Raw genomic sequence first — 23,083 nt, forward strand, 5'->3', positions numbered from 1 at the left:
TGGGATTTCAAGAAATCCCATCTCCACTATGCATTCAGAGCTGCGTAAATGGACAGACCGCAGCATGTCTATGTATGTTGAGGAGACGCTCCGTCTCCGCAGTGTAAATTACCCATAGACTATCATTACATGCGGTAAAATTGCGAAAATGCAGCTTACTACGCATGTGAACTAATTTAAATAATGTCTTACCTTGAGCAAAAGCCTGAAGTTCGCGTCCACTGCAGTTCTTGCCATGACATCAGCTGACCGCGAGAACTGCCGTACATGTTACCGCCAGGGACCAAGTTATCTTCGGTGGTCATCTACAAGCTCCGCTGTGTCTGGATGTCAGGCTGGATGGTGGCATAATGCCACAGGTCAGCCAAAGGCATCCAGATGTAGCAGAGCTGGACTTGTTGTGGGACAGGTACTTTTATTTTATTTCTCTTACAGGCTACAGTGGAATAGGCGATGCAGGAAGTATGGTTTAATTAAGAATATTAAAAGGAGTTTGTGTCTTTATTTCAATTAAAGAACTTTATTCTGGCTGTGTCTTTATTTACAATACAACTATAGGATTAGTAATGGAGAGGTGTCTTATTGACACCTCTCCATTACTAAGCCGGGCTTGATGTCACCTTACAATACAAAGGTGATATTAACCCCACAAATATTACCCCACTTGCCACCACTACAGGGCAAGTGGGAAGAGCCGGATAAAGTGCCACAACTGGCGCATCATTGGATGCACCAATTGTGGGGTGGCTGCGGGCTGCTATTTTTAGGCTGGTGAGGGCCAAAATCCATGGGCCTCGCCAGCCTGAGACTACCAGGCCACAGCTGTCTGCTTTTTCCTTGCCTGTTTAACAAAAAAAAGGGGAACCCACACAATTTTTTTTTGAGGGGAGTCCACTATTTTTGCTAACAATCCAAGGTAAGCAGACTGCTACGACCTGGTATTATCAGTCTGGTAATGTTCATGGATACTGGATCCTTACTAGCCTGCAATACCAGTTCCAGTAGTCTGCTTTACTCTGGCTGGTTAACAAATTTAGGGAGACCCCACGCTATTTAAAAAAAAAAAATTTTTTTATTAAAAATGAGGGGACCTCTCACTGTGTTTTCCTCCACTTCCTGTGTCATGTACGTCGGGCTGTGTCACAAGATTTACTATTATATAAATTAGTACACATGCATAGTAAGCTGCTTTCCCGCACTAAATACGCATGTGACTAGGAAGATCTTGCGGTTTTACCTCATCTAATGAAAGTGTATGGGTTATTTATGCAGAGGAGACTGAGCGTCTCCTCTTCATAAATTGACATGCTGCGGTCTGGAAACACGCGCCGCATATCGGTCTCTGCGGGTGAGCCGCGGGCATCGGTGAACACATAGTGGGCATGGGACTTCTTGAAATCCCATTCACTATGCTGTAACAGCTGGACGCTGCAGATGTACACAGCGTCCAACCCGAAGCGTTTACTGACAGTGGGAACACAGCCCAATATATCTGCAAACAGGAAATCACTTTTTTTCCTTCCCAGAAGCCAACTTTCAATTAGCTTTATTTCAAGTGACAAAAAGCACGCGGTATCCACCGCTAGTCCAAAGTGTACTCCTACCGGCTGGTGCCGGACACGACCCTTTCTAAGACTGATGCCTTACCACAAGTGGGGTTGTTAACCCCATGTGACCCACAAACCCATAAGCTCTTTAGTGAGGTACATTGATGAAGGTCTAAATTTGACTGAAACGTCTACTGTATGTACTCTACTTTGTTAAATTCTCACTGCATCATACGACGTGTGTGCCAAGTTTATCCTTAATAATGTATGGCTTGGGCACCACTAACATAGCAGTGCCTATAGTCTTGTTTTCTACAGGGGATGATCATCCCTTTATTTTTCTCTGTGCTTGCTCATTGTCTTTGGCTACAGTGTCTACAGTAATCTGAGACACACCACCTCTCTCGTCATTGGTTCATGCTGTTGCCCTGTTCCTCCCCTTGCAGAAGTGGAGGTGCTAGGACCAGGGAGAGCGTGCTGATCTAATCAAGAATGGTGAATTGTCCTGAAGTTTAGCTTATTTCTCACTATGCTACAGAGGAAATCCAAGGTGGACAGGTGTCTAAATAAGGAAGGCATCCTAAATGAGGCTCGGCGTCTCCTGTCTTCAGAGGGGATTCCAACCTATAATAATTTAGGATGACTCAAGTGGTTAGCGATACTAGATATTGCCCTGCACTAAAGAATGTTCATTTTCTTTTTAAACAAGACAAGACCAGGGATCTCTAATTTTTACAGTGCAAGTACGCATTTATGCGACAGCATGTATATATATATATATATATATATATATATATATATATATATATATATATATATATTAATGAGGGGTAAAACGTCAGTCAGATATGACATAGCTGCATAAGGGCTCCTCTTTACTGTCACCAGGAAAGGTTTTAGGTTTATTCTTGTACATGAGTAAACTATAAATACTGGACAAACTCTGAAATCCTACCTTGTGCTACAAGCTCTAACCCAACTATGCTGAATGTGTGTACTTTAGAGTCCTCCTGACTGTACCAATGATAGAAAATTCAACCCCGTTTCCACGTGCCAGATGTTTTGTTATGCCACGTGTTAGGGTACTGTCAGAAGTGTCTGGTTGTAGTCTGTTTCCCTACAGGCCAAAACACACATTAGTCTGCTGGCGGCTCAATGATCACTTGATTGACAGCTATGTACCTGAGTATTGCAAGTGGCGTGCCCGAGGTAAGTGGGGGTGGGGGGCTGGTCCACTCGCGGGGGCCGGCACGGCACCAAGCTCGCATAGCACGCCAGTGTCCCCGATGGCGAGTAGGCTCAGGGCCCCGGCACTTGCCCGGGTGCCGATGACGTCACCAGTGCTCGCCCTCTGCCTGAGCAGTCACAGGACAGAGAGCAGGAAGACGCAATACTGAAGAGTCCAGAGCAGAGCAGCGACAAGCAACGAGAGATGAGCATTTCATTTTTTATTTTATTTATTTTTTATATTTGAGGCAATATATGGGGACCATCTTATGGGGCCAATTCCATAGGGAGCGAGCATCTTATGGGGCCAATTCCATAGGGAGCGAGCATCTTATGGGGCCAATTCCATAAGGATCGAGCATCTTATGGGGCCAATTCCATAAGGATCGAGCATCTTATGGGGCCAATTCCATAGGGAGCGAGCATCTTATGGGGCCAATTGCATAGGGAGCGAGCATCTTATGGGGCCAATTGCATAGGGAGCATCTTATGGGGCCAATTGCATAGGGAGCATCATATGGGGCCAATTGCATAGGGAGCATCATATGGGGCCAATTGCATAGGGAGCATCATATGGGGCCAATTGCATAGGGAGCATCATATGGGGCCAATTGCATAGGGAGCATCATATGGGGCCAATTGCATAGGGAGCATCATATGGGGCCAATTGCATAGGGAGCATCATATGGGGCCAATTGCATAGGGAGCATCATATGGGGCCAATTGCATAGGGAGCATCATATGGGGCCAATTCCATAGGGAGCATCATATGGGGCCAATTCCATAGGGAGCATCATATGGGGCCAATTCCATAGGGAGCATCATATGGGGCCAATTCCATAGGGAGCATCATATGGGGCCAATTCCATATGGAGCAGTATATGGGGCCAATTCCATATGGAGCAGTATATGGGGCCAATAATATATGAAGCATCTTAAGGGACTAATTATATATGTAGCATTTTATATGGCCAATTATATATGGAGCATTATATGGGGCCCATTATACATGGAGCATCTTATGGGGCCAATTATCTTTGGAGCATTATATGGGGCCAATGATATACTGTGAGGAGCATTATATGGGGCCCATTCTGTATGGAGCAATATATGGGACTCAGTATACTGTATGGGGCCGATTATATACTGAATGGAGCATTATATGAGGCCCATTATGTATGGAGCAATAGATGGGACCCATCATATACTGTATGGAGAATTATATGTGGCTCACTATACTGTATGGAGCATTATATGGGGGTCAATTCTGTATGGAGCAATATATGCGGCTCATTCTGTATGAAGCACTGTTGTGCTCATTATACTGTTTGGAGCAATATATGGGGCTCATTCTGTACAGTGGACTATGTGGTGCCAATTATACTGTATGGAGCACTATCTGGGGCCATTATACTGTATGGGGCAATATATTCGGCTCATTATTCTGTTTGGAGCAATATATGGGGCTCAGTATTCTGTATAGAGGACTATATTGTCCGGTTTCTGAGCTAATGGAGAATGTACAATAGATATCACTCATGTAATGTAAGAAGTGAGGCTATGTGCACACGTTGCGGATCAGGCTTAGGAATTTCTGGTGCGGATTCTGCCTCTCCTGGCAGAAAACGCACCTGCGGATTTGTCTTTTTTGTGCAGTTCCGCAGCGTTTTTGCTGCGGTTTTCTTGCGGATTTGCTGCATTTTTTACCCCTGCGGTTTTCTATAATTGAATGGGTACAAAAACGCTGCTGATTCACAAAAAAGAAGTGACATAGTAACATAGTAACATAGTTAGTAAGGCCGAAAAAAGACATTTGTCCATCCAGTTCAGCCTATATTCCATCATAATAAATTCCCAGATCTACGTCCTTCTACAGAACCTAATTGTATGATACAATATTGTTCTGCTCCAGGAAGACATCCAGGCCTCTCTTGAACCCCTCGACTGAGTTCGCCATCACCACCTCCTCAGGCAAGCAATTCCAGATTCTCACTGCCCTAACAGTAAAGAATCCTCTTCTATGTTGGTGGAAAAACCTTCTCTCCTCCAGACGCAAAGAATGCCCCCTTGTGCCCGTCACCTTCCTTGGTATAAACAGATCCTCAGCGAGATATTTGTATTGTCCCCTTATATACTTATACATGGTTATTAGATCGCCCCTCAGTCGTCTTTTTTCTAGACTAAATAATCCTAATTTCGCTAATCTATCTGGGTATTGTAGTTCTCCCATCCCCTTTATTAATTTTGTTGCCCTCCTTTGTACTCTCTGTAGTTCCATTATATCCTTCCTGAGCACCGGTGCCCAAAACTGGACACAGTACTCCATGTGCGGACATGCTACTTCTTTTAAACTGCAGCGTTTCCGCAGTGGATTTTCCGCAAAGTGTGCACAGCATTTTTTTTTTCTCATTGATTTACATTGTACTGTAAATCAATTGCGGATCTGCAGCGTTTCTGCACCTCAAAAAACGCTGCGGATCCGCAGAGAATCCGCAATGTGTGCACATAGCCTAAGTGAAATCTTTTGGCATTGTACTATCCCTACTGTATATTTCTCTGCCGCATCTGTGCATTATGAATTGTGGTATGTGTTAGGCCGCCGTCACACATGCGAATTTTACGGACGTAAGAGCGCAGAATCTACGTCCGTAAAACTCGCAAAAAATACGGCACAATTATTCTCTATGCCCCTGCTCCTATTTAACCGTCCAATAACCGTGGACCCTCTCCAGGCTATTAATATCTGCCCTCAGTCACTGGCTTTACTACTCTGGCGGAGAAAATTGCGCGGGAGCCCACGCCAATTTTTTCCGCCATTTAACCCTTTATTTTAAGAGCTAGAACGGCCAAATTTTGCAGATACACACTACTGACATTAGTAGTGTGGAATCTGCAAAAAAAATGGAGAGAAGACATGGTTTACTGTATGTAAACCATGTCTCAAATCATGTCGGGTTTTAGGAAGGAGAAAGAAAAAGCCGGTAATTGAATTACCGGCTTTCAAGCTGTATAGCGCTGGAATAAATATTAATATATATACATATATGTGTCTCACTGACATACATATATATATATATATATATACATATATATATATATATATATATATATATATATATATATACAGTATTATATATTTTCTTTTCTTTTTGGGACACATGGATCACTTCTATAGCGGTATGTTGGTTTTGCTAGCCTGCGAGAAAACCACGCAGTACGGATGCCATACGGATTACATACGGAGGATGCCATGCGCAAAAAACGCTGACACACCCTGCCTACGGAGGAGCTACGGACCACTTTTTTCGGGACTTTTCAGCGTATTACGGCCGTAATATACGGACCGTATTGTTTTACGCTGTTTGTGACGCCGGCCTTAAAGGGGCCCACCGCGACGCTTTACTCCAGGGCCCATGAAAACCTGGAGCCGGCCCTGTCAGTACTGACACTCGTGTTATCAGCCTGTAAACCTCAATGTCAGATGAGGGCACAGAAACCTGTCTTGTGTGCGCGGCTATAACAGGTATAAGGAAGCAACAGATCACACTGATAAATGCCAGTCTGCATGTCACCTTGACCTCGGAAAGGTCAAAGAAAAGATGGAGCAGTGGGTAGGTGTCTCTCATAAAAGACGCAACTCACCAATATCTAGGACTAGTCTCACACTACAATCCTAGAATCTGAAACAGCTGCATGTTGTTACAATGTATCAAAAAATAAAAAGCTTTCCATGTAAAATTGATGAAAACATGCATTTTAGAGCAAGCATATCCTTTTTTTCACATGAGCATTGCATCTATTTGCATCCATAAAAAAAAAGTTAGCAAATCACTTGTTTTTTTGGAAAGGAAATACAAAAAATAACAGACATGTGAATGTGAAGGAATACATTTACATACTTTTTCCATAGACTGTAAAAGTTTTTTTTTTTTATATATATATATATATATATATATATATATATATATATATATATATATATATATATATATATATATTAAAAAGGTGATGTACAATAACAAATAGTATTGTGGTACCGTGTTAGCCAGAAAAATCGATGTGAATACTTTTCTGCCCAATTATGACAGAAGTATTCTAGGAGTGATACCTTTATTGGCGAACCAGAAAATAATATGAAAAGGTAAATGTTTAGCTTTCATGTTCTTTAAAGACAAAAATGCTCAGCAGCCTACTTAAAAAAATAAAATAAACGATCCAATACACACAATATCCATTTCAGACATCCGTTTCGCCAGTTATGTTCTATGCAAACAATAATTTATCTACCAAAATACATTTCATTATGATATAAATAAATTCGTCCAGGATAACGCAAACAGGTTGTAAGGAAGAAAATGTGTCAAAAGAGTAATAACGACAGCTAAACATTTACCTATGAGCACATATCACAGACAGGTCGGGCTGCATGCTTTACCTATCAGGAAACAGAAAAGAAGGTGACAAAGCTGTACCCACCAGACAGGTGCCTCAGGGAGACGTGCAGCTCAGGTGCTGGGATCAGGTGCTCTCCACTGGGTGCAGCACAGGTACCAGTATGGTTAGCACAGGTCCAGGTGTTGTTCTTGACTATACAGCTCAGGTGGCAGCACTGATATCAGGCACCACTGTTACTATCACATTTTTAGTCCAAGTGTAATGTCTCCTAGAGACAGTGTCAGAGTTTGGTGCCGCTCCCAGGTTACTGGTATTGTTGAAGCTCCCAGGTTCAGGGCTTCTCTAATGAGCTCAGGTGCTGCTGTAACCCCCTCAGGCACTGGTATAGCTGTGAGCTCTGCTGCCCAGGTGCTGCTGTAACCCCCTCAGGCACTGGTATAGCTGTGAGCTCTGCTGCCCAGGTGCTGCTGCAACCCCCTCAGGCACTGGTATAGCTGTGAGCTCTGCTGCCCAGGTGCTGCTGTAACCCCCTCAGGCACTGGTATAGCTGTGAGCTCTGCTGCCCAGGTGCTGCTGTAACCCCCTCAGGCACTGGTATAGCTGTGAGCTCTGCTGCCCAGGTGCTGCTGTAACCCCTCAGGCACTGGTATAGCTGTGAGCTCTGCTGCCCAGGTGCTGCTGCAACCCCCTCAGGCACTGGTATAGCTGTGAGCTCTGCTGCCCAGGTGCTGCTGTAACCCCCTCAGGCACTGGTATAGCTGTGAGCTCTGCTGCCCAGGTGCTGCTGTAACCCCCTCAGGCACTGGTATAGCTGTGAGCTCTGCTGCCCAGGTGCTGCTGTAACCCCCTCAGGCACTGGTATAGCTGTGAGCTCTGCTGCCCAGGTGCTGCTGTAACCCCCTCAGGCACTGGTATAGCTGTGAGCTCTGCTGCCCAGGTGCTGCTGTAACCCCCTCAGGCACTGGTATAGCTGTGAGCTCTGCTGCCCAGGTGCTGCTGTAACCCCCTCAGGCACTGGTATAGCTGTGAGCTCTGCTGCCCAGGTGCTGCTGTAACCCCCTCAGGCACTGGTATAGCTGTGAGCTCTGCTGCCCAGGTGCTGCTGTAACCCCCTCAGGCACTGGTATAGCTGTGAGCTCTGCTGCCCAGGTGCTGCTGTAACCCCTCAGGCACTGGTATAGCTGTGAGCTCTGCTGCAACCCCCTCAGGCACTGGTATAGCTGTGAGCTCTGCTGCCCAGGTGCTGCTGTAACTCCTCAGACACTAGTATAGCTGTGGGCTCTGCTGCCCAGGGGCTGCTGTAACCCCTCAGGCACTGGTATAGCTGTGAGCTCTGCTGCCCACTGGTATCAGGTGCTGCTGTAACTCCTCAGGCACTGGTATCAGGTGCTGCTGTAACCCCTCAGGCACTGGTATAGCTGTGAGCTCTGCTGCCCAGGTGCTGCTGTAACTCCTCAGACACTATTATAGCTGTGGGCTCTGCTGCCCAGGGGCTGCTGTAACCCCTCAGGCACTGGTATAGCTGTGAGCTCTGCTGCCCACTGGTATCAGGTGCTGCTGTAACTCCTCAGGCACTGGTATCAGGTGCTGCTGTAACCCCTCAGGCACTGGTATAGCTGTGAGCTCTGCTGCCCAGGTGCTGCTGTAACCCCTCAGGCACTGGTATAGCTGTGAGCTCTGCTGCCCACTGGTATCAGGTGCTGCTGTAACTCCTCAGGCACTGGTATCAGGTGCTGCTGTAACCCCTCAAGCACTGGTATAGCTGTGAGCTCTGCTGCCCAGGTGCTGCTGTAACTCCTCAGACACTAGTATAGCTGTGGGCTCTGCTGCCCAGGGGCTGCTGTAACCCCTCAGGCACTGGTATAGCTGTGAGCTCTGCTGCCCAGGTGCTGCTGCAACCCCCTCAGGCACTGGTATAGCTGTGAGCTCTGCTGCCCAGGTGCTGCTGTAACCCCTCAGACACTGGTATAGCTGTGAGCTCTGCTGCCCACTGGTATCAGGTGCTGCTGTAACTCCTCAGGCACTGGTATCAGGTGCTGCTGTAACCCCTCAGGCACTGGTATAGCTGTGAGCTCTGCTGCCCAGGTGCTGCTGTAACCCCTCAGGCACTGGTATAGCTGTGAGCTCTGCTGCCCAGGTGCTGCTGTAACCCCCTCAGGCACTGGTATCAGGTGCTGCTGTAACTCCTCAGGCACTGGTATAGCTGTGAGCTCTGCTGCCCAGGTGCTGCTGTAACCCCTCAGGCACTGGTATAGCTGTGAGCTCTGCTGCCCAGGTGCTGCTGTAACCCCCTCAGGCACTGGTATCAGGTGCTGCTGTAACTCCTCAGGCACTGGTATAGCTGTGAGCTCTGCTGCCCAGGTGCTGCTGTAACCCCTCAGGCACTGGTATAGCTGTGAGCTCTGCTGCCCAGGTGCTGCTGTAACCCCCTCAGGCACTGGTATCAGGTGCTGCTGTAACTCCTCAGGCACTGGTATAGCTGTGAGCTCTGCTGCCCAGGTGCTGCTGTAACCCCTCAGGCACTGGTATAGCTGTGAGCTCTGCTGCCCAGGTGCTGCTGTAACCCCTCAGACACTGGTATAGCTGTGAGCTCTGCTGCCCACTGGTATCAGGTGCTGCTGTAACTCCTCAGGCACTGGTATCAGGTGCTGCTGTAACTCCTCAGGCACTGGTATCAGGGGCTGCTGTAACCCCTCAGGCACTGGTATCAGGCTCTGCTGTGACTCCTGGCTGGTACTGTTGTGCAGCTCAGGTACAGTCCCACAGTGCAGCTCCTGCTTGCAGTGGGCAGTCAGTCAGGCAGGCAGTCTGGGGAGCGGTGTCTCAGCTGCTGGTGTTCACAGAGCTTGGAGCTATTTGCAGCCTTCCCAGCCGGCTGTGTGCTTGCAGTGTGTACACAGAGACCTCCCTTTCTTCCTCTCTCTCCAGGGTCTACCTATCACACCACAACATGCCAGCCTGCTGCTTACTGTGTGACAGGGGAACAGACACCAGCATTATACACCTCCCTGCCAGTGGAATCATGTCCAAAACACACAAACTACAGAAAAAGTTCAACTGTTGCCATAGGCAACAATCAGGTTTCCATGGAAAATCCCATTTATGATTATGTTTTCTCATTAGTTTTAAGTAACGAAATAAAGGCCCCCTATGTACCACGAACTGTTCACCAGCCTAAAAAGCAGCATGATGTGTGCGACGCTACACCATACAATGAGGGAGATGTGCAAAAAGATGAGCAATTACCATGGCAACTAGTCAGTTGCTCTGAAAAATAACATTTGGAAGTTGATTTGTTGCCGTATGTGACCCTTCCACTATTCCTTCTGCCCCCAGTGTCATCATCAGTGACAATTACTGTGTGCCCAAAGGAGCTTTTGGTGAGTTTTGACGCCATTTTCACTGCATCATAAGCGCAGCATCTTACAGACCCAGCAAAATGGGGATTCTTGTTCAGTATAAACTGATCTGTGGCCCGTGTTTCAAATCCGCCAGATGTCAGTTTGTCTTGCGGATACGTTGTGCTTGTAGTGTGGACTTTCCCATAGACTTGCATTAGGTATGGAAATTCCACAGGTAAAAAAAAAAGCACCTGTGTTTTTAGTTTGTAGTATGCGGAAACACATCAAAAAGGCATGTAATCCACATCCAAGTATATCAATAATGTTTTGTCACTCAAAACCAAATACCACAAAGTATCAAAACCAAAGCAGCTTTATATAAAGCATGACACACCAACAAAAGACAGAAACCGCAGCGTAAAAAATTCAATAAAAATGCACGTCAAAATACTGCACAAACAAATGCAATGAAGAAACGCAAGTAAGGCCGCGGTCACACATTGAGTGTTTGGTCAGTATTTTACCTCAGTATTTGTAAGCCAAAACCAGGAGTGGGTAATCAATACAGAAGTGGTGACGGGTTTCTATTATACTTTTCCTCTGATTGTTCCACTCATTTTGGCTTACAAATACTGAGGTAAAAAAATTCACCAAATACTCAATGTGTGAACATGGCCTAAGAGTACAACGTGCTGCACAAAATGACCTCTGATATAATGTTTTAATGCATACTAATGTACTAATTAGTATAGAAAATTTTGATGATAAGCTTTTGGTGAGTTTTTGACTGGAGATTTTTGCTGTTTCAAAAACACAGCGTCTTTCAGTTACAGCAAGGTGGATGTGATTTATGGAAATCTCCTGTCTGCTGTGCTTTTTTTTTTACTCAGCATAAACTTATCTGCTGTCTGTCCGTGTTTCAAACCTTCAACATGGCAATTTCTCTTTTGGCATTGCTGAGTTTTTAGGCTATGTGCCCACGTTGCGGAATCGTGTGCGTTTTACCAGCGGATTTACCGCGGAGTTCCTGCGGTTTTTGTGCTGATTCCACCTACGGTTTGACACCTGCGGATTCCCATTGTGGAGCAGGTGTAAACCGCCGCGGAATCCGCACAAAGATTTGACATGCTGCGGAAAATACAACGCAGCGTTTCCACGTGGTATTTTCCGCAGCATGGGCACAGCGGATTTGGTTTTCCATAGGTTTACGTAGTACTATAAATCGCATGGAAAACAGCTGCGAATCCGCAGCAAAATCCACAACGTGTGCACATGGCCTAAGTGTATTTTGGTGGCAGAAACTAGTCAAAAGCGCGTGTAATCCACATCTCAGGTTACACACTGAAATATAGAGCATTTTTATAAGCAATTAATTTTTCCCAAAATGTATGAACCACATGCACCATCTTGAGGGATTTGGCACAAAAAAACATTGGTGAATACCACAAGACAAAAAAAATCACAATGGCTGAATTGCGTCCAATATGTTTTAAAATGCAAAAAAAAAATCCAAGTACAGAAATACATCCGTAACATCTGAACTATAAGGCTATGGGCACACGTTGCGGATTAGCCTTAGGAATTTCTGGTGCAGATTCTGCCTCTCCTGGCAGAAAACTCACCTGCGGATTTGTCGCTTTTTTTGTGCGGTTCAGCAGCATTTTTTGTGCGTTTTTTCTGTGTTTTTTTGCGGATTTACTGCGTTTTTTTACCCCTGAGGTTTTCTATAATGGAATAGGTACAAAAACGCTGCAGATTCGCAAAAAAGAAGGGACATGCTACTTCTTTTAAACCGCAGCTTTTCCGCAGAGGATTGTCCGCAAAGTGTGCACAGCATTTTTTTTTCTCATTGATTTACATTGCACTGTAAATCAATTGCGGATCTGCAGCGTTTCTGCACTGCAAAAAACGCTGCGGATCCGCAGAGAATCCGCAACGTGTGCACATACCCTAAAAGTATCATGTTACCTACAATGTATATCGAACACTCTAAAAAAATAAAAATTCCAGAGTTACTGTTTTTGTACATTTCACTCCCCAGAAAACAGTAATAAAAAAGTCATATATGATAAATTGCAAAATAGCATCCATAAAAATTACAACTCATCCTACAAAAAAAGGTTATACAGTACAGCCTTGTCAAAAGAAGAAAAAAAAGGCTAGGGGGTTGGTTAATCAACACAGGCATTGTGCACCCCAATCTTAATGAAACTGGAATAGAATTAGCCCAATAAATTAAGTTCATCTGTTAGCCAGCCTGTGCCATTGTCAGAAATGTACTCCAATCATGCACTCGAGTACATTTCTGAAGTTAGTGTTAGTGGCGTAACTTTTTATGAATTTGCTATAGGGGAGTAGTCACGCCCCGTCCCACCTGTATCCCTTTCTTGCTATGCCCAAATTCGCACAGCTGGCCAGGACTGGCGTTTAAATGTCAAATGTCTCAATATTGTTTTGCAACTTCTGAGTTGTGTAAAAATATTGCAGCTTATTAGGCTATGTGCACACGTTGCAGATTCGTGTGCGGATTTTTCTGCGCAGATTTTTAAAAATCCGTAGGTAAAACACACTGCGTTTTACCTGCAGATTACCCACAGATTTACTGCGGATTTCCAGCATTTTCTGTGCGGATTTCACCTGCCTTTTAACACCTGTGAATTTTTATAAAGGAACAGGTGTAAAACGCTGTGGTATCCGCACAAAGAATTGACATGCTGCGGAAAATACAACGCAGCGTTTCCGTGCAGTATTTTCCGCAGCATGTGCACTGCGGATTTTGTTTTCCATAGGTTTACATGGTACTGTAAACCACATGGAAAACTACTGCAAATCTGCAGTGTCAAATCAGCTGCGGATCCGCAGCCAAATCTGCAACATGTGCACATACCCTGTTTTACGCCAGAATTCCCTTAATGAATCGACCCGTTATGTCTCTTTATGGCAACACGGTGAAACTTAAAGATTGCTGAAAACATATTGACCACCTAGAATAAATTTACTATGTCAAATTGTATGAATACTGTAAAAATAATGCTAAGAATCAATTCCAGAATTGCTGTTTTTTAATTTTTTTTAATTAATTCTGACTCAACTGCGCAGACACATTATAATAAAGAACATTTCAATAGCAAAGTAACCAGTAATTTAAGGAATAGAAGTAGGGGTCTACAAAGATATACTGCTATATTTGAATAGATTGAGGCTTCAGTCTAGGTTTTTGCATGCTTTTTTTCTTCAAAAGGGTAACTTTTGAAGATGCAACTGAACAAAAATATTTCTGCTGCTATGACAACCCAAAATGTGCGATATCTCCCCTAAATAAAGAGTTTAATATGTGAAAAATATCAGAAGGAGCTCACAGTTACTACAGAATCCTCTCCAGTCTCTCCAGTGGAAGTGTGTTGTGTTTGAAGTCATATTTTCTGCTCCCGTGGCAAAGAATTGTTAATTGTACATGATCATTACTTGGAAGATTTCATACTTGACATTCTTGAGGAAGTGTTTGTACGGACTGGCTGTGGGCCATTTTGTTTTGCTTTTGTTCAGCAATTGTAGCTTTGTGTTTAGGATCCCAGTGTTGTGAACACGTCAAAACAACCTGGCTCTTATTACTTATGACACCACTCTGTCTGGTTCTTACTTAGATTTAAGCATTCATCTTGTCAACTATTTTTGACTTTTTGTAACTGGAAGCTAATGGCGTCTTAATTCTGTCATCAGAAACCACTGGCTATTTTGTGACATGAGGGCTCCCGGATGTTCCCTGATGTAACCTAATGGTAGACGTATGCAGGCAGATATACTGGGAAATTATATTTCTTCCCCCAATAAGGCTTCTCATAGTTTGTTGTAACAGATTTTTTTTTTCAGTGGTGTGGAAACTACTTATCACGTCTTTCCCAACTAATAATCCATAAACACAGGTCATTCACAGTGTTAATGTAAGAGTACTTTTATACAAATACATTTGCAATCAAAAGTATTAATTGCAAATTATGTTTATTATCAAAATTACAAACTTTCTGTTCTTTGCAATAAATCCATAAAAAGAGCAATTTGAATAGATCAGCACAAGTAATATAACAAGTAATCTCGGCATCATAAAACAGTCTCAGCATTATTGCATGCCTTCATGATAATCATCTTTAGTTTTGTGTAGAGCACCCTTGGTTATTATGACTAGAGATGAGCAAATTTGCTCGGGTTCCCTCTTATTCAGCAAGCTGTAGCATTTGCCAAATAAGCTGCAGAGGGAACAGGGCTTCCTGGATTGCGCCAGTCGATCAGCTTGGGGATGTGCCAAAAAGAGGAAGCTATCACTGGCTGACACCAGATTACTGACAAGGTGGGTGATCAAAATGCCTTGTGTGCCTGCAAAAGACCTACAGCATGATTTGGTGGCAGTCAGAACTAAGGTTTAAGTTTATACAGTAAGGAGCATACTAAATGCCGAATGTCTCCATGCCCAAACTCCAGGATGTACACTTCTACTGATCGTCAGCTCTAATATGCTCAAACCCATATAAATAAGACACAGATGATTTGATATTCTGTTCTGTGAAGTGATGGAACAATACTGGAGATTTTTGGCTCAATAGATCAGTGATATGTCTGGAGGACAAAGAATAAGCTGAAAAAAACACCCTGCCTACAGTGAAGCATGTTGGTGACCTAATGATGCTCTGAAGCTGCTTTGCTACCGTTGACACTGGAAACCTGCAGTCAGGCATCTGGAAATCCTAGAAGAAAATATTATGCCTTCTGCGAGGAAGCTAATGATGTGGAGCGTGACATGGCAAGGTTCTCGAGATAGATGAATCATATATTTTACACTTCTCCTCTATTGGTATACACTTTGCAAAAGTTTAAATGGCTTCAATGCCATTAAAAAAGTACAGCCACTTCGATAAGTTTTAAACAAAAAATGTTTTTATTTTCATCTAAAACAAAAAAATGCTATATTGAAGAGGCTGTCCAGGCATGCCATACTGATGATTAATTCATAGGATAGGTCATCAATATGAGATCATGGAGGTCTGACACTCAGGACCCTCATGGATCAGCTGTTACTTCCTTTGGCTGCCACTGGATTTAAACACATGAAACAGAGTCGTACTCTGCAGCAACTCCTACACACTGAATGGAGCTGTGCTTTGCAGCACCATTGCTTGTATTTACATCCGTGTATAAACAAAGCAAATAACTTTTGATTGGTGGATGTGCCCGATGTTGGACCTACACCAATCTTGATTACCTATAGTATGTATACATCATAAATATAAATATATGTTTAAACACACCTTTTAAAGGGGTTGTCCAGGTTAGGCACGAAAGTCTGCAGTCACTCTATATGATTGCACTCACTGTCAGGATTCTCCGGTGCTTGGAATGGGCGATCATGTGGCCGCAAGTATATGATATGCATACTCCCGGCCACATTCCGACTAGACGTGCCTGGCGTCGTTGAATACAAGTGAATTGAGTGAAGCGGCGCCCATCTAGTTGGAATGTGGCAGAAGTATGCATATCGCATTCTTGCAGTCACATGATCGCCTGGACTTGCCGCCAGCACTGGAGAATCCTGACATCGTACGCCGGGCATGCTATGTGGATTCACAAGTCTGAAGTCACATAGAGTGTCTGCAGTCACACAGAGTGACTGCAGACTTTCTGGCCAAATCCAAACAATCCCTTACCCTATAATAATTAGTCTCTTTGTTGTAATACTATTTGCAGTCTGTCCATTGTTTACATTCAATAGGACATTTGCCAAGATACAGGTGTTAGCATATTTATTAAAATTCTTTGCAAGTTTTGATTTTATGAATACTTAATTAAGTATGTGTTAAAATATCGTCTTGCGTTCATTTTCTTTTCTGAGGAGTTTAGAGAGAAGGTGATTTTTTTTTACAGCTATTGACTTATATATTGTAGATAGGATGCATGAGACATATTTATTAAATTAGAAGCTTGAAGCTCTCTACATTTGCAAAAATAAGAAGCAGGAGTCTTATAAGGCATGATTAAGAAAAATAATACCTTACTACTTTGTCAAGCTTGTCAGATCTGCTTGCCCCAGACCTATCTAACCAGATGTGAAGGGATCCTTCTTGCCACACCTGATTGAACAAGATGGAGCCAAACCTGGATCTGTCAAGGCATTGAAACTTATGTACTTTACAAGATCATAATTTGAAGCTAAAAATTTGTCACCAGCAACAAAATAATGTAAAGGTATTATGAATATCCATAAGCACATTTATTTGGGTAGTTTTAGCATTTTGTATATTAACATGTAATGGAAGCTGCAACGCCCTTAAACATTCTTGTCATTATAATTTAAATGGATGGTTGTGAAGGTTGAAGCTCCCTGACAACTACCTGTACTGTGAAGACACCATTCCTTCTAGGCAACACAACTTCACCTAAGGCAGTCTCACACGTCCAGATAATTCCGGTACCGGAAAAATCAGTACCGGAATTATCAGTGTCCGTGTGCCGGTGCGTTTGTGTGGCACACGTGCGGCACACGTGTGCCGCCCGTGTGCCCACTGGGTACCACACGCACCATGCAGGAGACAGCGCTAAAGTTTAGCGCTGTCCCCTGCATCTGATGCTGAAGCCGCGATTCATATCTTCCCTGCAGCAGCGTTTGCTGTAGAGAAGATATGAATAATCCTGTTTAAAATAGAGATCCATGTGCCAACCCCCCTCCCACCCCCTGTGTGCCCTCCCCCCCGCTGTTATTAAAATACTCACCCGGCTCCCTCGCTGGCTGGCACTGCTTCCTGTCCTGGCCGCACCTTCTACTGTATGAGCGGTCACGTGGGGCCGCTCATTTACAGTAATGAATATGCGGCTCCACCCCTATGGGAGGTAGAGCCGCATATTCATGATTGTAATCGGCGGCCCCACGTGACCGCTCATACAGTAGAAAGTGCGGCCAGGACAGGAAGCAGAGCCAGCCAGCGAGGGAGCCGGGTGAGTATTTTAATAACAGCTGGGGGGGGGGCAACAGGGGGTGGGAGGGGGGTGGGAACATGGATCTTTATTTTAAACATGATTATTCATATCTTTTCTACAGCAAACGCTGCTGCAGAGAAGATATGAATCGCGGCTTCAGCACCAGTTGGGGGACAGCGCTTACAGTAGCGCTGTCTCCTGCACGGCACACGGACTGCACACGGACAACGTCCGTGTGCGGTACGTGTTTTACACGGACCCATTGACTTTAATGGGTCCGTGTAATCCATGCACTCCAACGAACACTGACATGTCTCCGTGTTTGGCACACGGAGACACGGTCTGCAAAAAATCAATGACATCTGCACAGATGCATTGATTTCACTGTGTCTACGTGTGTCAGTGGCTCTGGTACGTCAGGAAACTGTCACCTCACGTACCGGAACCACTGACGTGTGAAACCGGCCTAAAGCTGTTTTCTTTATGGGGTCTTTTTCGCAACAAGAACATACTGTAGAGTTTTGCTTCCGTCAAAGAGGTTTTCCAGAATTGATGCAAGAAGGATGGTAATTATATCCCCGTCATCCCCATGAGGGCCAAGGCATTCCCGACATTGCTTACCAAGCACTTTTTGGAGTGGATGACTCTGGTACTGCAGATCTTCTGCAGCTGATCGGCCCCAGAAATTAGACTTCACCAATCTAATTTTGAAGTTTATCTTATGAGTAGAGAATCAATATCAAAGTCCTGGAAAACTCTTTTAACTCTTTGTTAAGCAAACAGGACTTTTTTTGCAAATAGAATGAAAAGATTAAATAATCATTAGTGAATAATTTCCAGTAAGACATTTTTTGTGCCAGTGACCGCTATAAATCTTGCTTTAACAATTGTGACAGGGGAGGTTTTGTAGCTCTTCACAAGAGCAATCTCAGGAATTTCAGTGATCCATTCATATTAGCCAATCACTTGAACTCAAGTCTGCCTGCTTTCCCAACTTTACAACTCACATTGCTCGTAACACATCAAAAATCCTTGAAGCTTTTTTTTAAGGATTTTTAAGTTGTTTTTACTTTCAGTTGATCCTATTATTATTATTATTGAACTGAGAAGTGTGTTTTTAGCATATTTTAACACTTGGCACATCAGACAATGGGTTAATATGGGCTCTGTTAGAACACATACACATGGATCCACAGAGCGATTCTCATGCTTCAATGGTGGCATCCTTCATACTCTACTGTACACGATACTAGGTATTTAGTATTTTATATTCTGTTATATTTCAATTGAATTACCCATCCTAGATCTTACAGTTTTTTGGGGGGAGATGGATCATATGACATTGACTATATAATTAGTGTATACCTGAGTGTAGGGGTGTGAATATATGTATATACAGTGCCTACAAGTAGTATTCAACCCCCTGCAAATTTAGCAGGTTTACACATTTGGAATTAACTTGGCCTTGTGACATTTGGACTGTAGATCAGCCTGGAAGTGTGAAATGCACTGCAGAAAAAAAGAATGTTATTTCTTTTTTTTTTTTTTTTAAATTGTGAAAAGTCTTTTCAGAGGGTCATTTATTATTCAACCCCTCAACCCACCAGAATTCTGTTTGGTTCCCCTAAAGTATTAAGAAGTAGTTCAGGCACAAAGAACAATGAGCTTCACATGTTTGGATTAATCATCTTTTTTCCAGCCTTTTCTGACTATTTAAGACCCTCCCCAAACTTGTGAACAGCACTCATACATGGTCAACATGGGAAAGACAAAGGAGCATTCCAAGGCCATCAGAGACAAGATCGTGGAGGGTCACAAGGCTGGCAAGTGGTACAAAACCCTTTCCAAGGAGCTGGGCCTACCTGTCTCCACTGTTGGGAGCATCATCCGGAAGTGGAAGGCTTATGGGACTACTGTTAGCCTTCCACGGCCTGGACAGCCTATGAAAGTTTCCTCCCGTGCCGAGGCCAGGCTTGTCCGAAGAGTCAAGGCTAACCCAAGGACAACAAGGAAGGAGCTCCAGGAAGATCTCATGGCAGTGGGGACATTGGTTTCAGTCAATACCATAAGTAACGTACTCCACCGCAATGGTCTCCGTTCCAGACGAGCCCGTAAGGTACCTTTACTTTCAAAGCGTCATGTCAAGGCTCGTCTACAGTTTGCTCATGATCACTTGGAGGACTCTGAGACTGACTGGTTCAAGGTTCTCTGGTCTGATGAGACCAAGATCGAAATCTTTGGTGCCAACCACACACGTGCCGTTTGGAGACTGGATGGCACTGCATACGACCCCAAGAATACCATCCCTACAGTCAAGCATGGTGGTAGCAGCATCATGCTGTGGGGCTGTTTCTCAGCCAAGGGGCCTGGCCATCTGGTCCGCATCCATGGGAAGATGGATAGCACGGCCTACCTGGAGATTTTGGCCAAGAACCTCCGTTCCTCCATCAAGGATCTTAAGATGGGTCGTCATTTCATCTTCCAACAAGACAATGACCCAAAGCACACAGCCAAGGAAACCAAGGCCTGGTTCAAGAGGCAAAAAATCAAGGTGTTGCAGTGGCCTAGTCAGTCTCCTGACCTTAACCCAATTGAAAACTTGTGGAAGGAGCTCAAGATTAAAGTCCACATGAGACACCCAAAGAACCTAGATAACTTGGAGAAGATCTGCATGGAGGAGTGGGCCAAGATAACTCCAGAGACCTGTGCCGGCCTGATCAGGTCTTATAAAAGACGATTATTAGCTGTAATTGCAAACAAAGGTTATTCCACAAAATATTAAACCTAGGGGTTGAATAATAATTGACCCATACTTTTATGTTTAAAATTTATAAAAATTTAACTGAGCAACAAAACTTTTTGGTTTGTAAGATTTATGCATCTGTTAATAAATCCTGCTCTTGTTTGAAGTTTGAAGGCTCTAACTTATTTGCATCTTATTAAACCTGCTAAATCTGCAGGGGGTTGAATACTACTTGTAGGCATTGTATCTATATTGCATACTATATCTCTACATTTTCTGGTACTATTATATCACGCCTTTTGTGTCTGTGTTTTTAAATTGTTTTTAACCCCTTAACAACCAGGGGCATTTCAGTTTTTGAATTCCTGTTTTTTGCTCCCCTACTTCCCAGAGCCATAACTTTTTTACTGGCCATGTGAGGGCTTGATTTTTGCAGTACAAGTCGTACTTTTGAACGACACCATTGGTTTTAATATATAGTGTACTGGAAAACGGGAAAAAATTCCAAGACACAGAGGGCTATTAAATGCATAAAGCGTATGAGAACATGATGCAAGGAACCTGATTACGGTTTAAGTTTTCTGAATGGGCTACACAGGGATAGTTAGGTTAATGCGTTGAGGTGGTAGGTCAGTCTGATCAAATGCGTTTTTAGGGCACGCTTAACCCCTTCATGACCTTGGGATTTTTCATTTTTCCGTGTCCGTTTTTCACTCCCCTCCTTCCCAGAGCCATAACTTTTTTATTTTTCCGTCAATTTGGCCATGTGAGGGCTTATTTTTTGCGGGACGAGTTGTACTTTTGAACGACATCATTGGTTTTAGCATGTCGTGTACTAGAAAACGGGAAAAAAATTCCAAGTGCGGTAAAATTGCAAAAAAAGTGCAATCCCACACTTGTTTTTTGTTTGGCTTTTTTGCTAGGTTCAATAAATGCTAAAACTGACCTGCCATTATGATTCTCCAGGTCATTACGAGTTCATAGACACCTAACATGACTAGGTTATTTTTTACCTAAGTGGTGAAAAAAAATTCCAAACTTTGCTAAAAAAAAAAAAAAAAAAAAATTGCGCCATTTTCCGATACCCGTAGCGTCTCCATTTTTCGTGATCTGGGGTCGGTTGAGGGCTTATTTTTTGCGTGCCGAGATGACGTTTTTAATGATAGCATTTTGGTGCTGATACGTTCTTTTGAATGCATTTTATTGCAATGTCGCAGCGACCAAAAAAACGTAATTCTGGCGTTTCGCATTTTTTTCTCGCTACGCCGTTTAGCGATCAGGTTAATGCTTTTTTTTTAATTGATAGATCGGGCGATTCTGAGCGCGGCGATACCAAATATGTGTAGATTTGATTTTTTTTTTATTGATTTATTTTGATTGGGGCGAAAGGGGGGTGATTTAAACTTTTATATTTTTTTTATTTTTTTCACATTTTTTTTAACTTTTTTTTTTTTACTTTTGCCATGCTTCAATAGCCTCCATGGGAGGCTAGAAGCAGGCACAACGCGATCGGCTCTGCTACATAGCAGCGATCTGCTGATCCGCCCTGCCGGAAATGATAGTTAAATGCCGCTGTCTGCGATTGACAGCGGCATTTAACTAGTTAATAGGTGCGGGCAGATCGCGATTCTGCCCGCGCCTATTACGGGCACATGTCAGCTGTTCAAAACAGCTGACATGTCCCGGCTTTGATGCGGGCTCACCGCGGAGCCCTTCATCAAAGCAGGGGATCTGACCTCGGACGTACTATCCCGTCCGAGGTCAGAAAGGGCTTAAAACTGTGGGGATTGGGGATTAATCGTATTAACCTGGGTAGTGCATTCCAAAACATTGGCGCAGAATGTGAAAAGTCTTGGAAACTGGAGTGGGAGGTTCTGATTATTGAGGATGTTAACCTTAGGTCATTAGCAGAACGGAGAGCACGGGTAGGGTTGTTGGCTGAGACCAGGGAGGAGATGTAGGGTGGTGCTGAGCCATGGAGTGCTTTGTGGATGAGGGTAATAAGTTTGTACTAGATTCTGGAGTGGATGGGTAACTAGTGTAATGACTGGCATAAGCTAGAGGCATCAGTATAACGATTGGTGAGGAATATGATCATGGCTGCAGCTTTCAGGACATATTGGAGAGGGGAGCGTTTCGTAAAAGGGAGGCCGATTAGTAGAGAATTACAATAGTCCAGATGAGAATGAATAAGAGAAACAGTAAGACTGCTGTCACACTTGCAGTAATTGGTCAGTATTTTACATCAGTATTTGTAAGCCAAAACCAGGAGTAGAACAATTAGAGGAAAAGTATAATAGAAACATATGCACCACTTCTGTATTTATCAACCACTCCTGGTTTTGCCTTACAAATACTGATGTAAAATACTGACCAAATACTGCTAGTGTGACGGCAGCCTAAGAGTTTTTGCAGTGTCGAAAGTCAGAAAAGGTTGAATTCTAGAAATGTTTTTGAGGTGCAGATAACAAGAGTGAGCCAGTGATCGGATGTGGGGGGTGAATGAAAGCTCGGAATCAAGTATGACCCCAAGGCAGCGGGCATATTGCTTGGGAGTAATGGTGGAACCACACACGGAGATGTCAATGTCAGGCAAAGGTAGGCTAGTAGAGGGAGAAAAGACGAGGAGTTCAGTTTTTGACAGGTTCAGTTTCAGATAGGGAGGACATGATGTTAGAGACAGCGGTAAGACAATCACTGGTGTTTTCTAAAAAGGCAGGCGTGATGTCAAGAGAAGAAGTGTATAATTGGGTGTCATCTGCATAGAGATGGTACTGGAACCCAAATCTACTGATTGTTTGTCCAATAGGGGCGGTATGCAAAGAGAAGAGGAGGGGGCCTAGGACTGATCCTTGAGGAACCCCAAC

At 43.8% G+C, this 23,083-nt stretch overlaps 1 protein-coding gene across 12 annotated transcripts in view; it reads right to left on the reverse strand.

Annotated features, from left to right (window-relative positions):
- Window positions 1-23,083, reverse strand: part of SORBS2 (sorbin and SH3 domain containing 2) — a 433,609-nt gene that overhangs the window by 336,471 nt on the left and 74,055 nt on the right. Inside the window, exon 1 of one of the 12 annotated variants that reach the window (XM_069744342.1) lies at window positions 7,251-7,387. The exons of the other annotated variants lie outside the window; for them this stretch is intronic. The gene's annotated coding sequence lies outside the window, so the exon portion shown is untranslated. Of the gene's footprint in view, window positions 1-7,250; window positions 7,388-23,083 lie in introns of those variants that run through there. 12 annotated transcript variants of the gene reach the window in all.

The sequence above is a fragment of the Ranitomeya imitator genome, chromosome 1 (assembly GCF_032444005.1).
Source record: "Ranitomeya imitator isolate aRanImi1 chromosome 1, aRanImi1.pri, whole genome shotgun sequence".
Taxonomy (NCBI): Eukaryota; Metazoa; Chordata; class Amphibia; order Anura; family Dendrobatidae; genus Ranitomeya; species Ranitomeya imitator.